Genomic DNA, 15,519 nt, shown 5'->3' with positions numbered 1-15,519 from the left:
ATGTTTTTGAATGAATATGCAAATATTAATATGTTCTTTCCTTGCATGAACCGCCATTCAGCATTTAATTTACATCACACAAAAGGATAAACATATAATTATCATGGAATAAGTATATCAACATACATGGACTACAATAAAGCATAAAATTAGTAACATATGATTTAAAAATAAAATGATAGACGACGTTATTGTTCTTCTTGGTCACGCTGGTGCCATTGATTGAATTCGTTTAACAATTCATTGATTCGATCTAAAAACGAATCATCAATATTAGTAGGCGTCTGACTATTTTCAAATCCCTGAGTGTTAGTGTTTTGTTGTGTTCCCAATCTAAAATCCCCGAAGATTATCCGTCCTTCATGCTCACCTGCACTGTCGTGCTCATCCCTACACTGTTGCTGTTGGGACTCGATATGTGAATAATATGGCTGGGATAGGGTGGCCTCAGAATCATCATCTCTCTCATTTTCTTTTTGAATAATATGGATTAAAAAAAAAAAATAACAAATTTTCAAAAAAATTGATCATGGATTAAAAAAAAAATCACAAATTTTCAAAAAATTCTATCATGGATTACCAAAAAAAATTCGATCATGGATTAAAAAAAAAAAAGCACAAATTTTCAAAAAATTCAATCATGGATCACAAAAAATTCGATCATGGATTACATAAAATTCGATCAAGGATTACAAAAAAAAAAAAACAAACAAAAAAAAAAAAATTCAATCGTGGATTACAAAAATAGAAAAAAACTATTCGATCATGGATTACAAAAAATTCAATCATGGATTACAAAAAACTCTATCATGGGTTACAAAAAAAGCAAAAAACAAAAAATTCGATCATGGATTATAAAAAAAAAAACAAACATTTCGATCATTGATTACAAAAAAAAAACAAACATTTCGATCATAGATTACAAAAACAAAACAAACATTTCGATCATGTATTACAAAACATTCGATCATGGATTACAAAAAATTCTATCATGGGTTACAAAAAAAAAAAAAAAAAACAAAAAATTCGATCATGGATTACAAGAAAAAAAAACAAACATTTCGATCATGGATTACAAAAAATTCGATCATGGATTACAAAAAATTCTATCATGGGTTACAAAAAAAAAAAAAAAACAAAAAATTCGATCATGGATTACAAAAAAAAAAAAACAATTCGATCATGGATTACAAAAAAATTTATCAAGTATTACAAAAAAATCTATCATGGATTACAATTAAATAAAAAAATAAAAAAATAAAAAAAAATAAAAAAAAAAAATTCGTACGGGACTCGTCGATTCATTGTACGGACTCGCGATTCCGTACAGTGAATCGGCGAGTCACTGTACAGAATCGTCCGATTCTCTCTAGAACCGGACGATTCCCGTTTTTTTTCCGATTTGATCCTTCCATGGCGATTCCCGAGTCGAACCGGGCGAGTCCGGTTCGACTCGACGTTTTTTTAAACACTGCTTTTACCCAATAGCCCAACGCCCTACTCTCTTTCTCCCTTGATTAATCTATTTCACTAAATCATCATATGTTATTTCTTTCACCCATTTCTCTTCATGTTATTCCATTTCAATCCTTTCCCATCATTTTATATTATTTCACTCATCCATTTTATTTTATTTCACTTAGTTTATCCTATCACACCTTACTTTATCTCCATATATTTATTTTATTTTAATCGCCTCTTTTATTTTATTTCTCCATCTTATTTTATTTCATTTTTTTTATCCATTTTATTTTTATTTTCTTTTACTTCATTTTATTTTAATCCATGTTTTTTTTATTTAATCCTAACTCCATCTTCTAATCTTATTTTATTTCAATTCATCTCTTTTATTTTCATTTCATCTTATTTCAGTTTACTTTCCATTTCACTCCATTTCATTTTATTTTGTTTTCGACAAGTCAGGGTCCCCAAACCCACTTGTTAGGATGTCTTATGTGTGTGTATGTTTGCAGGAAAGGAGAAACAAGTCAAGGGAGGCGAATCCAAACTAGCCATAGGCCAACGTGATCTAAAAAAGCACCCATGCGAGCCAGCCCGAGTGTGTCACGGACCCACATGAGGTAAGTCCTGCCTCATGATCCAAATTTCTCTCTCACTAGTTGGATATCTCCCAAGAGAGTGAACTCAGGTCCCCTGTCTATCTTGAACCCGGATCTACGCCACCAGGTCAACCCGACCCAGACGGCGAGATTGAGGCACCTAACCAGCGTGCCCCCTTTACTACCCACCAAGAGAAAGAGGGAATCAAGCTAGTTTTAGCGTGCCCTTCTTAGAACCCACAAGAGAGAGAGAAAGCCTTAACCTAGGCATGACACCATTTAACCCAACTTAGTGAGAGAGAGAGAGAGAAACCCTAGGTGGGGCATTGCCCCTATAGAGATCTTAGAGAGAGAAACGAGAAGAGGTGTAGAGATTATGAGGGGGGAGGCATCTATGTATATATTTTTTATGCCTTAGGGTTTGTCATCTTTATTGAGATCAAATCTGGATCATTGATCTAATGAGACTTATGGGATAATAGATGTGGGTCATCCATTCCTTAGATCCACCATCAAGATTCAATTGAATGTGCAAGAACATTATCCTCTATTTCCTAAATCTATTCCCATCAAATAAATAAACAAGTAAAATATAACTCATACTTTCTCTTTTATTGGATATTCATTCATAATTCATTTAATCAAACCCTCTTGATTCACAAGAAATTCGAAAATTCAATATTTGATTCCATATGCAAGAAGTCTTCACACCAAAATAAGAAAGCCAACTAAATGGGAGGTCTCTCAAAATATTTAGCAAGTTATACCTCCCCATGAGTGGGGCGTGCCACCCGTTGTGTCCTCTCATGCGCCCCACCCAATCTACCAATGTGTTTTAAATGGGCCCTCATATTTTATAGTAGATCCCATATATTTATGGAAAATACAAAAATTGTTTTTTAGAATTTTAAAATCACTTAATTCATTCAAAAATTAGAAATTGATTTTCTCTCATTTTATAAATCCAAATGATAAAAATAAAATATCAAGAGAATCATAAAAATTTAAATAAACATTCTAAAAATCATATAGCATAAAAATGGGAATCGGATCCGTATAGGTCTGGGAATTATCAATACATTGGAGCACTACACCTTCAATTGTGGACCACGATCCACACTAGTTTTCTCAAACTGACTCAGCGGTTCCCATGACCCACATTCTACTGCAGGGGCTCATGATTGGGCCACCAAAGTCAGCCAATAGTCTAGGGGATGTAATCACAGTCTGTGTATTTCAGGTTGTCACATCCCAAGAATTATAATACTAGAATCCCTGAGATGTAACAGTCTATCTTTAACAAAACGAAATTTTTCTACTTCACCATTTATTGCACTAAAATAGATTTTTCCATTTCTAAGAGTCTGTACAAAGTCTACTCAGAACTAGTATTAACATGAAGGTTTAGATATACATCTGTTGATAGGACAAAATTTACAATAGTGAATTTGAACAAAAGTCACAAAGAGAAAATTTCATCATAACTATGACTTCTTCCAAAGTTGGTCCTGTTGTGCCTTCAACTAGGGAGGTTGCAATTACCCAAAAAATTTATACCATAGGTTGATGAGTTTGGCTACTCAATAAGTGATCATCATGGTCCTCAAAAATAATCATAGTTGGAAGATGTAAGCATTTTCAAAAAGGGAGGTCTATTAGAAACAATGCGAGCTAAAAAGCATTTATGGATAACAATTTCACTTTCAGAAATGCATAATTAAACATAATCCAAATGATTGAAATGCATATAAATATTTTAACAGCAATGCATAACTCAAAGGATTTCACAAAATATCTTACTAGCGTCCCAAGTAGGTCACCTATATACCCCACCAGCGTCCTGGATGGGTCCAAACAATCTCTGCAGGTCCAAACGTACCTCACTGGCGTACCGGATGAGTCCAAATAGTCCCTATCGACGTCCCAGATAGATTCACACGTACTTAAATTATCTCATAAACTCTTTAACATCAGAAAGCATCAACATCGTATATTCAAAGTATCATTGAAATCATTAACAGGAATTCACTTAAAGCAATTTAAACAATTCCTTTCATTGAAATATTTGTAAGTAACCAATCAAACAATTTGGATAAAAATTGCAGAAAGGTAGCTGATTGAACAGGTATATTTGAAATGGAATCCAATAGGCAGTCGATTATCAATTTAAGAGCTTTTATAGAACTCCAAGGTTAAACACATAAACATCACAATTATATGGAATGTAATTTCATAATTAATTATTTTACAGGAATAGGTAAAACTTATAGTATCTAAAATTTTTAGACAAACAAAAATACAATTAAATGCAAAAATGCATAAATCTCACAGTATTGGCAGTATTATAATTAATTACAGAAATATCAATTTTTCACATAATGATTTTACTAAAAATGACATCACTTACACATAAATTTTACAGTGTCTAAAAGTCATAATAATAGGAAGATATTTTATTTTTAATAATTTACAATGTCTAAATTTCTAATAATAATAATTTTTAACAGAAAAAAATGATACCATATGCGCATAAAATTACAGTATAAAAATGGTGAACAGACTATTTCAGGATAATGAGATCATTTACCTATAATATTTGAGAAGGAACTTTCGATAAAATTCGGCTAGAGAGAAGAAGTTCACTGCGTTCTTTAATTCACAAAGAGGGCTCAACGTTACTGAGACGGAGGGCGTAAGAGAGAGTGTTTTTGCAGAGAGAGAATCCAACTCGTTCTCCTCTTTTTAAACACAAAAAAAATATTATTATAATATATTATTAACCCACCTCATACATGAGGTGTTTAGAAGGTGTTACATGTTAAGGTAAAAAGAGCAAAAAAAAATGATGTCCCTAAGGACCAAATTATTTGTATGGACCATCAAAGATAAAAGGTTTTTTTTTTTAAAAAAAAAAGTTTAGGATTGTTACACAGGTTCTCCCTTAGAGACAAAATCATGGTCCCCCAGACCATGATGCAACTACAACTCTATGATGCATATGGGTAATCTCTCATACATGTATATGTTTCACCCTCAGTGGTGAATTACTATCTCAATACAGCTATCTATGTACATGTCGTATGATGATACTATGATAAGGTCTTAGCTTTGTCTCTAAAAGTAATATCTAAAGGTCAATAATCACATACAAGGGTCACACAGTCTCTCGGCTCTCATCCGAGCATCCTCCGACCTCATTAAGGGCTAACCCATTGAACCTCCCTTGATTTTAATTCTATGTTAAAGTACCTTGGGTTTTTCCAACTCGACATACCTAACACGTTGAGTCTAGCCCGGGTATCAAAAAATAACATTTTCCTAGTATGATCCAGTAGAGCACTACACTCCCACTGAGTTTATGTTTCATTTATTCAAAATGTTGTATACAATCTATCACAAGGGCTTTAAAAACCACATAGACCCAACAACTCCCACTTAGCCTTTGAAAACCTTGCAATCTCTCTTCATCACTCTCTCCCGGCCCCATCCCTCTCACATGCTTTGTAAATTCATTTGGAGATAGCCCTTTTGGAAGAGAGTCGGCTATCATTACCTAGGTGGGTATGTAGTTTATCTCGATCACTACGCACTTCACCTCATTGCGCAGATGATAGACGAAGGGCTTTATATGATTGGAATTTTTAGATATTTGTAGTGATTGGTTAGGTGTCTCGATCTCACCTCCCCGGATCTAGGTGATAGGGTGACATGTGTCTCAGGCTCGAAAGACTCAGGACTTGAGACTGCTCTCTCGGGAACCTCGTTCACAGAACAAGGGCAGGTGTCCAACTGGTGAGAGAGAAATTTTATTCTTGAGGTGGGGACCAACCTCACCTGGGTCCGTGACTTACTCGGGCTAACTTGAGCGGGCGCCCCCCTAGATCATAACGGAAAACTCTATAGCTGCTTCAACTGGTTTGGAATAGCCTCCCTTGACTTGCAATCTCCTTGTTTTATGTACAACATTATCATGGTTAACTTGTAAGACAAGTGGGCCAAAGGACCCACCCTTGTCTTAAGGCAATGCACGTTCATATAAGAGAAGATGAGAAGTTAGGGTGACGAAAGTGGAAGGTTCGAATAAAGGTAGAAAAGAGAGGAGAACTTGATAAGGGAATGAGACTAGCATGATAGCTGGACCAGTGACAGACTCGGAGTGGTAGCAAGACAGGCACGGTAATCTGGACCAATACGACGACAATACTACTCCAAACCGAGACCGATAGGACTGTCCTAATCTGGTGTGGCAGTAAGACGGGCATGGTATTCAGGACCAACATGACAGAAATACTGCTCGACAGCCAGACTGCTATGACAATACTAGACTAAGTCAATCCCTTAATCAAGCAATGGTGAGGAGAAAAGAGAAGAAAAGAGAATGAAGAGAAGGCACGAGATGGCAACGAGGGAGGGTCCCGACGACATTAGACATCGCCACCCATAGCCGTGGAATAACAGTGTTGCGACCCTCCGACGGCACTGGACATGCTCACGGCTAGAGAGTGAACAGTAAACTACAGATGGTGCTAGGCATCGCAGTTGGCAACACGAGAAGGCAGCATATCCCTTCGCGGGAGGCGATAACTTCTTGTGAAGCATGTGACGATTGCCTCTTGTGAAGAGTGTGGTGACAGCTCCTTATGAAGTACATGGCGATAGGCATGGGCTGCAAGAGAAACCTGTGGACGGCGATAGGCATCGCCATCTGCGATATGCACAGGGCGCAAGAGAAGCTCACGCACGGTAATAGGTATTACCATGACCCTTCGCTGGCGGTAATGGGCATCGCCGTCTGCAATAGGTGCACAACAAGGTTACACCCGTGCGGGTGGCGATAGACTTCACTGTCAGCACTTACATAAGGCGTCGAGGATACACTGACGGATGGCGATGAGCAGCACCGTCTACGAACCTCACTGAGAGATAAAGACAAATAAAGAGGGAGAAAGAAGCTCGCGCATGACGCTGCCATCGCCATGCACGCCCTGTGAAACCACATGAGGGGAGAAAGAATGAAAGAATCATGCGCGGCACTGCCACTACCGCGCATAGCCCCTGAGAAAAGCTCAGACGAAGACGAAGAACAAGAAAAAGAAGAAGAGAGAGGAAAATTGAGGAAAGAAGAGAAGAGAGAGAAAGAGATTTACCTTAAGCCTAGGTTACCGTCCCCAAAGTTTCTCTCTCCTTCCTAACTCTCTCAAAACTTGACCCAACAATGAAAAGAGATGGAAATTTTATTAAGCAAAATTCTGGTCCATGTACAATGATAGTACGTGATATATGTAGAGTTTTGCCCAAACATGGGTGGATTGATCAAAATTAAACCTAATTGTAGAAAATTAAGATTTAATTGAATTAAATAAAATAATAAAATGGGGTAAAGAATGATTGATTTGCCCCTTCCTAACAATTCATGGAATTCCAAAACTATCCTTACTGTTGCCCTAGAACGTACATAATCTTTCATGGATGATCAGAGGTTGCTCTGGTGCCCGTTTATCCAAAAGATGATTGTTTTCTTATAAGGCTCAGCATGGCGATCAATTTGATACCAACTTTGAGCCATGGATCGTGTTTTTAAGTCACGATCATGCGACTTGAAATTTGGATGGATCTTGAAAACTTTGGATCAATAGTGTGCTCATTCCTTGATGTTTTTCCATGATTTCTTTGTTGGATCACACTAAGCATGTCGTCACGATCGAGTGGTAACAAACATAGCTCGATTTCGTGCCCGGACGAAGATTTCACAACTTTTGAGTTTTTGGCCAGAATCTGGAATACTGGCGCCAGAATTTGCAGCCACTTCATAGGCTTCGTGTGTGAAATTTGACCACTGATCATGTGCGAGGTCCAGACCAGTGATATCCATGGACCTTTTGCATGCGACGCAACCGATTTCACGTTGATTGGGTTTGCGAGCGTCATGATTTGGCCAATTGAGTGAGACGTGTCGTTGCTGATTTTCCTGCAACTTTCTTCACGGATCAGCAAATTCTCTCTAGCTTTTCTCTACACTCAGGCGTCGTCACAGGGCGTCTCACATATCAAAATACTCGTCTAGACGAGATGAACATGCTCACAAAATTTGAGCACAATTTGACTCTAGATGAATGAGATATGGCCCCCAAAACTCACTGTTCATGAATGTCTCTTTAATGGTGATTACTTGCAAGGTGGCCGCACGAGAATAGTGTGCAGCTCCTCCTGTTTCAGTCTTTTTCCCATAACTTTGTCTTGGAGTGCCCGATTGAGCCGAAACTTGACCCATAGGGGTTTTTGACTGTGTCGGATCCAATGGCGGTGATTACACAGCTTCTTGATGCATCAAAAATATAGTTCTAGCTATGAGAGTCCGTTTCAGGGTGCTAGAGGCTAATTCCGTCGAAACAATTTCTCAGTCTGCACTGCCTTAGACATGTCGAAATGTGACAAAAATTGGCAAGAGACTTTTTGGAGTTCTTATGAAGATCTTGGCCAATTCTAGAGCCATTATGAGACTGTCAAAATTTTCGCTGTTTGTCAGGCTTTATTGACTGGCTTCTCTATTTTATTCCGCATCCGGGACCCATGGTGCTGAAAAATGTCTTCAAATAGCATGCCGCATGAAATGTTGTGCTTCGAGAGAAGCAAAAAGGATAACATTCGGAAAATTTCCTTCGGCTTTATTTCTTTTTTCTTCCTAGCCATAGGACCACGTGAACGCTGAGGAGAAATCCACGCATTACTATAACTAGGATGCTCAGATGTTTGGTTGCAATGTACAGGTCCATTCGTGGAGACTTTAGGGGGAGAAGAGACTTTTGAGGGATCTATCAAAGTCCTCACCCTCAAGGGACTATTTGTGGTTCTGACAAATGAGGAGTTTGTGTGGACCTCGTGTGTCCGAATCAGGCCTATCTGGCGGCCAAGTGCCATGCTTCAGGGGACTTTAGCCAAAGAGCCTTTGGTCGGCATTGTTTGTTGCTACACCAGGTTTGCTTTTGACAATTAGGGTACCTATGTGGGCCTCATCCAGCTGAGTCCAGTCGCGGGCTTTTTGTTGGCCTATCCCGAAGGTCTGGGCCTATTGGCTAGGGGGGATTTTGGTAAGGAGTCCTCATGGAGAGGCATCACCTTGAAATCTCTGGCAAGTTGCACCCTAGCTTTATCAGTTTCTTGGCTTCATTGAGCGTCTTTAGCATTTTTGGAGGATTTATTATTCATCACCTGCACCCTCAGGGACTCGTTTTTGTTTTTGAGGGATTTATTGTTCATTGCCCGCACCCTCAGGGACTCGTTTTTCTTTTGGTGTTGAAGTGTGGGAGATCTTATGAGGCTCTCACTCTAGGGTGAGCCATTTTGTGTTATGATTGGATGCTGGCAATTGCGATTTTGCGTGGACCACATTAGCCAGAATTACACATGTTTGACAATTGGGTGTCAACTGAGACTATGATGCTGCATCAACCTGTTTTTTGTTGGTCCAAGCGCCCTTTACGGGTTTTACCTGGACTGGGGAAGTGGTGTCGTAAAGGCGGTTTTCACCAACCTCCTTTATTTTGGGCTCTTTTACCCATGACCTTGTGGTCATGTCCACTCTTTTCCTCTGTTTTTACTCATGATGCCCTTTTGGGGTTTTTACTATGCCCAGGTTTTTATTTTCACGGAACTCTTTTACTCATAGTTTCGTGACCATGCTCATCCGTCATTTTTACTCATAGCGTTCTCTTGTCTAAGTATACACTATGCCTATTATTTTTTGTGAAGGCATGTTTAAGGTCGTACCTTCGAGACATGTGCAAAGCCCTTTAACATCATGCGACCAGGAAATTCACTATGGTTTAAGGTCATATAGCTGGACCATAGTGGAGGTGGATGGCAGTCTATAGAGGCCATGGAGTGAGTATGATGGTGGTTTTGACTCACTTTGGGGAGATGGCACGAGGCTACCTATGAAAGGTGGATGATGTATGAATGATGGGTGAAAAGTGGTGACCCACTAGCAGAAGACGAGTATGGATGGTGGAATGGTTTGCCGTTATGTGAGCATGGATGAAAAACTCACTGGGGAATGATGGATGGTAATAATGAAGTGATGAATTCACTAGGGAAGTAATTAAGGGAAGGCGTGCATGAAGACGCACGTAAAGGGCGTGTGTGAATGAGTGGGAGCATCTTTAAGCTCATGCTTCTTGGAACTAGGCAAAGCAGTTTATCGTCATGCGGCCAGGACGTACACTATAGTTTGAGGTCATATAGCTCGGACCATGGCTATGCAGTTTAAAGTCTTGCAGCTAGGACCATGCAGTTTAGGGTCGTGCAACTAAACCTCCACTACAGTTTAAGGTCATATAGTTTGGACCATGCAGTTTAGGGTCGTGTACCTAGACCATTTAGATGGGTTGTCATGTAGGTGATTCTCCATGGAAAATAGGTCTGTGTATAGCAATCTAACTCTCTTGGGGATAAAAATGGTTAAAACTAACAAGAGGTTTAGATAGAAAGGTAGACTTCAATGGGGATTAGGGGACAAGTATGACTCCATAAGGTGAAAGATGGAACTCCATGGCTCATGGGAAAGTAACCCAACTCCTGGGGATAGGATAGCTTAATGCACGACTGGACCACAAGGGATTAAAGGGGTAAGTGTGGCTCCACGGGGATAATGAGAAGTAGAATGCATGTAACTCTGCCGAGAATGACAGGCTGAAGCACATGTGCAACCCCACTAGGGATTGAAGAGATAAGAAAGACCCTATCTCCACTAGGGATAATGGGCCGCTGTACAGATATGACTCTTATGGGGATGAGGGAGGTGCATCCATTTCACATATTAAAGTCATGTGCATGGACTATTTGTTGCTTCGTTTTAACATCTTGCTACAAGGATGTGCTCTACAATTTTAAGTTCTTGTTGCTTGTACCATGGCTATGCAGTTTAAAGCCCTGCAGCTATGACTATGTAGTTTAAGGTTATGCAACTAGACCTCCGTTACAGTTTAACGTCATATAGTTTGGACCATGGTGCTAAGCCTTTTAACGTCATGTGGTCCGGACGTGCATTACAGTTTAAGGTCATATAGTTGGACCATGGTTATGCAGTTTAGAGTCATGCAACGAGGATTGTGCAATTTAGGTTCGTGCAACTAGACCTTCGTTATAGTTTAAGGTCATAAAGTTTGGACCATGCAGTTTAGGGTCGTGCACCTAGACCATTTAGGTGGCAAGGGAATGTGACTCCACAGGGAATAGAGCTGTAATTGAAGACTCGACTCCCTGAGAATTGAGGGCTGTGGTGCAGGGAATGAACTTCCTAGGGATGCAAAACGATGATCCAGATGGGAGTGCCATAGCATGCTCTTGGTGCTACGTTTTGGATGACGCACGTGGCATTAGGCCTGGATGATACACGCACGACGTTAGGTCCTTGTGAGTAGTGCACACAGCATTAGGTCGTGCGGCGATAGCTCCTTGATGCAGCGCATGACGATAGCATCCGATGAAGCCCACGGTGTTAGCTCCTTGGTGAAGCGCGCGCCGATAGCCCCTTGACTAAGCGCGGGGCGATAGCCCCTTAGTGGAGCACGCAGCGTTAACTCCTTGATGAAGCCCGAGGCGATAGGGCATAGCGATAACAGCAAGCTCATGAGGCACAGGCGGTAGCGACTCATATTCGGGCCTCCGGCTTGACCCGCCCCGACCTGGACCTAGCGCCGTCTGAAAACAAGGACTTGAGCGTCATTCCAAACTTATGAGGGGCGCTTTGTGTAACCCTCACCTATAAAAGGGGGTAAATTCCCTTTTTACTGTTTTACCTTGGATGAAATAGTGAGCGAGAGTTTAGAGTGAGAGAAAACTTTCGGCATGATCTTTCCGGCCAAGACCCACGGCGTGTAGGCATTCAAGAGTTCTTCGGCGAACCTTCAGCAAATCAGCTTCTCAAAGTTCTTGCAAACATCTTCGGGGCAGTGTCAAGGCCTCTCGAGCAAGGAAGAGGGAACTTCACAGGGTTTCTCCGAGACTTTTCTAATGGAGAACATAACTTTGGTAAAACTGTAAAGGTCGCCGTGGTACTATGCCCGAGTTTTCAGGGCTTTTGCGGGGATAGAAGTGGGCAAGCCAGAGGTTACTTGGTACTTCCAGGAGCCCTTAGTGATTTCCCGATAGTTTTGTGGTCAAAGGAAGCACAACAGTGGGCTCATCGGGAACATAGTGTTATTTCGGTGAGTTGTGGGGAACCTGTAGAAGTAAAAGAAGAGGAAACCAAGAGGTCACATAGGGCTCTAGGGGGATTCCAGGAAGTTTTTCGCTAACTCTGGTTACCAGTGGAAGACAGGGAAAAGAAGGGGAAGGGGCCTCGACGAGTAGGAGTGAGTTCCCGGTGAGGAGAAGAAATGAGGTGAGAAACCAAGGCATCGTAAGCTTGTAACAGTCGAGGAGGCAAAGGGTCGTGGGACGGCGAGCGATCATTCTCCGCATGCACGGTGCCAGGCCACATCGCGGGTGTCAGGTGGTGTGCCCGGATTTCGAGGGACGCGGTGTGCCATACGTGTGATGCGTGTGAATAGTCTTGAGCATAGACGGTGTTAGGCGCAGATGGCGTTAACCCACCTTTGACTGTGAGACGGCGATAGCCTTCCTTTGGTAATGAGATGACGATAACCCATCTTTGGCCATGAGATGCCGATAATCCTACCTTTGGCCGTGATACGGCGATAGCCCATCTTTGGCCGTGAGACGGCGATAGTCCTTCCTTTGGTCGTCAGACGACGATAGCCCATCTTTGGCCGTGAGACGGCGATAGTCCTGCCTTTGGCCATGAGATGACGATAGCCCTTCTTAGTGCCTTGCGCGCGGCAATGAAGCCTTTGTCTTAACTTCATGGCTCAGCCTTCAGGCGCCATCCCAAATGTGAAGAACCTCCCATGAGTAGGGGAGCTTGGCACCTATGAATTCACTGGCGAAAGCTTGGTGAGGGGTGAGCCAATCTGGCTCCCCAAGGCTTTGTGTGAACCGAGGTGGCCTTTGAGCATCACTTTTGCTAGTGACCCCATTCGCTTTGAGGTTAGGGAAGACGGCGACGGGAATGTAAGAATAGAAGAATGGGTAGGCCTCCTCCACTGTTTGCATAGAAATATAGCCTCAAACGGGGATTTGCCAACCCTAGGCAAAAGAATGGTGAAGACCCCGGGTCTGAAAGGATCTTCTGCTGGTCTCCGAGTGTAAGGGAAGCACCAATATTTGAAAGGGTATTCTTCCAAGACTGTCAGGGTGTTGAGTCAATACGGGACACTCTGAAGCACGCTTCCCTACTGGCCGTTGTTCAGTGCTCGACGGGATACTATGACTGTTGTTGGAAACTTGGAGCCATGCCATTAATACATGGCTGCTTGGTCATGGGGAAGCAGGGATGTCTTTGCTAGACCTGTACTTCATCAGTTTGCTCCCTATCATTAGTGCTATGTATGACGAGTTCGTGCCCCCAAACTCGATCATTTTTTGAGGTAAACGGGTTGGAAAAGAAGACCCGCCAGCTGGATTGCAATAGTTGTTCCAGATTTACCAGCTACTCTACTCTTTAGTTCAAGAAAGGACGCGTCTCCTTCACCCATTGGGTGGCATTCTTTTATTGAGACTGTGATAATGAGGCTGGCCCAAGCCCATGAAGAAAGGGGAAGGAATCCATGAAGGGAACTCCTTCAGCATTTGAGCTTCGCCGAGGGAACGACCACATCTTCTTGGCGGCGTACCTGGTGCTCTTTCTGTGTAAGTTTGCTCTTCCTGGAGGAGCAAACATTATACGTCCAAGCACGTTCTATGTAGCCTATGAAATGGCGAGGGGGCGAGAGTACGCGCTCGGACAGCCAGTCCTGTGCAGCATCTATTATGGCTTGGGAGCCGTGTCTAGGGGAAAAATGTATCAAGATGACGAAGGAGGGAACGACATAGTGGATGGAGAAGCCTTCCAAGGGGACTTCAAGACACCTTTCCCTATCCACTATGTGTATGGCTGGCTCAGGGCTTATTTCCCCTACACTTACCTCAAAAATAGGGTGTTGGATGAGACAATGTGCCCGTTTCTTCTGAGGATTGCTGAGCATAAAGCAGTCTTCCACACTCCTGTTCATGTGTGTAACTTGTTCTTCAATGACCATCTTCATATGAGTAGACCGGCCTTCCCGATTGGGAACCTCATAGATCGTGCTTTTGCCGATGAACTGGGCAAGAGCCTGGATGTTGCTCCTACCACCCATAAGGAACAGATATGTAACAACCGACCCGAAATTTTTGAAACTGACAAAAATAATAATAATAATAATATCAATAATATTTAATAATAATAATAATAATAATAAAAATAATAATATTAATATTAATAATAATAATAATAATAATAATAATAATAAAATATTAAATATATATATGTCTAGAAATAATTTTGAGTAAAAGTTCTTTGTGATAATAATACACCATAGAGACCATTCTTTAGCTTTTCTTAAAATACTTCAAAAGCCAGAATATTATTAAATATTCGAACAACGCATCTCTATTTGGGTGGACCTTATGTCCACCATCTTTTTCCTTTCTTAACTTTTCATAAGGATGACTTTTACTTCTTACATGCCATAATACACGTGCCCCTTTCGATTCTCCATTGACAACTCTTTTGATGAGGTGTTACAAAAAGTTCATCTCTCTTATGTACGTATAGGTCATGAAGGTAACAGGAAATCAATTGTAACCCACTTTCAAATTACTTACATAATACTTCTGCTTTTCTGCACGAACAAATATCACAACAAAGCTCACATCTCTCTATCAATACCATAACATAGTCCTCAAGGCCTCTAACTCACCCATTTGCTCTCCTCTCGTACTCCCATCAAGCTTCACGTCCGCCACTTTGAGCCTCGCCTCCTCGATATGAGCCCAAAAATAGGAGTCTCATGTCATGGACCCTTTGCTGTTTCTCTTGGAGTCAGAGTCTTTCTCCAACCATCCCTTTTTGATAGCCTAGTACTGAGGTCTCCTTTCACTTATATAGTTTCTATTTCCACCATGTAGTCGGCAATTTCAAGGGGCTTGACCATCCGACAAAGGTTAGTTCCTCCAAAGAAAATAAAAAGGTGAGAGCAGTAACCGTACAAAGTAAAGCATAGGTAAGTGGTTGTAGTTTTCTCTTTTGAAAATTTGAAGCCTATGCTTGAAAACCCTCTCTCTAAATAATATGGAATTTTCTTAATTATGCCTGATAAAGGGTTGGATATTCATAATTCAATTTGGTGTATATTAGGGACTCTAGGACTTGAATCTCTTAGTCCATTTTGAAGGTCCAAACCTAGATGTGGTTCAGATGAATCAAATCTAATGAGCAACAGCAAGTGACATCATCTTCTTGAAATATAGTTTGTTTTTAATAAATAAGGATATTTCCGTCCAAGATCTTTATTTTATAAGTTTTATGTGTAAGTGACTT

The sequence above is a fragment of the Amborella trichopoda genome, chromosome 11 (genome assembly GCF_054954075.1).
Source record: "Amborella trichopoda isolate Santa Cruz 75 chromosome 11, AtrichopodaSantaCruz75HAP2 v2.0, whole genome shotgun sequence".
Classification (NCBI taxonomy): domain Eukaryota; kingdom Viridiplantae; phylum Streptophyta; class Magnoliopsida; order Amborellales; family Amborellaceae; genus Amborella; species Amborella trichopoda.
This window is presented reverse-complemented; position numbering follows the sequence as displayed.